Below are 1,742 nucleotides of genomic sequence, written 5' to 3'. Positions count from 1 at the left end.
TTGTATGGCTGTACAATAACTTATGCAAGATATTGGTAGTAAATGTGAAACCTGACTGTCTGACCATTGTCATGTCTTCCTTACAAGAGATTGGGTTCGCTGAGCATGGTTCACTGAAATAAAACTATTATATATTCATCAGTGGAGGGAACGTTCAGAGGAAACATGTAACAAGCTGTATACCAGTTTAAGAAATTCCCTTCTTCAATGATGGAACCCCTCATATACGTAGAAGGGGTTGATTTCCAAAAATGACCTTTCTCTATCCACTTCTTAACTCCAATAAGGTGAGTATCTAAGTCCTGATGCTATGCTCTATTACAGAGGCAAAAAAAAACTATTCTCCCAGAAGCTCAACACTGCTATTAACAGAATTGTTAAGTCATAACATTTTTACTATTCGGGGATTTCACTGTAACAGTGAGCATAGGCCATGAGACTTGGCCCTTTTGCCACACACATCATAGTTTTGTTAAAATAACTACAAAGAACTACAGCAAGCATTATTTAACTTTAACATTCTTTTAGAATCAAGGCATGTCAGACGGTATTTTGGAGACATTGAAACATCAGAATTCATTAAGAGCTTCTTGAACTAAAGTCCAACAGGCTGGTAGGTGATACACACTGTCTGCTAGGTATAACTCCACCAGATTGGCTAAATGCTCTTTGACACAAACAATGTTGGAGGCAAAAATGCAGGAAACAAAAAGGCACGAAGTTCATCACCAGAGAAAATATCTCCATTGAAAACAAAGGTACTGCAGATATTCACAGGCTACATGCAATATCTAGAGGTACAGTGAAACATTACTTTGAGTTGTATTCTAAAGCGAATGCTGCTATTGAAAAAGCTGTAGATACAATAGAGAGGCAGCCTGTCGTGGCAGAGTTTGATATTGAATCCACAGTGTAGGGTTGTAGCAAAATTACTTGCTTGTTTAACATGGTGTAAAGCTCCAGGTGTTGATGCTATACCATTTAAACTCAACAAATCCATGAAATGGACACACTTGCAGCATGTGCATAAACCTGTCTGCAGTGGAGGGAATGGGTCAGTAGTCCTGGATGTGCATGATGTAAAAATTATGGATTTATACAAGGATATGAGTGACCGCAGTGATTGCAATAGTTATCAAAGCATCTCCCCACTAAGCACAATATTCAATACCATTCATGACTCCTCAGATACTAAAGCAATCAATGTCCAAATGTAACATGATCTGATCAATATTCAGGTTTGGGTTGAAAAGTGACAAGTAACATTTAGGCCACACAAATGCCAGACAATGACTATCTCAAAAAGAGAGATTCTAACAATCACTGTTTGATGTTCATTGTTGCTGAACTTGAGATTACTGAATCCCCCACTATCCATACCCTGAAGATTTACCATTGACCAGAAACTGAACTGAACTAGCCGTAAATGTACTGAAGCTAAAGAAGAGGGTCAGAGGCTAGGAATTCTGAAGTGAGTAACTCACCTCCTGCCACCCAAAGAATGCCGACCATCTGCAAGTATATATGGTGGAATACTCTCCATTTATGTGGATGAGTGCAGCTCCAACAACACCCAAGGAGCCTGACACTATCTAGGACAAAGCAGCTCGCTTGTTTGATACCTCATCGACTATCTTGAACATTTACTGCCTTTATCATTGATGCATAGTTATAGCTATGAATGCCATCCATAAGATACTTCAGAACAACTCATTAAACCCCCTTCCAATTCTCATAGCTTC

Source organism: Hemiscyllium ocellatum, chromosome 3 (genome assembly GCF_020745735.1).
Source record: "Hemiscyllium ocellatum isolate sHemOce1 chromosome 3, sHemOce1.pat.X.cur, whole genome shotgun sequence".
Taxonomy (NCBI): Eukaryota; Metazoa; Chordata; class Chondrichthyes; order Orectolobiformes; family Hemiscylliidae; genus Hemiscyllium; species Hemiscyllium ocellatum.
This window is presented reverse-complemented; position numbering follows the sequence as displayed.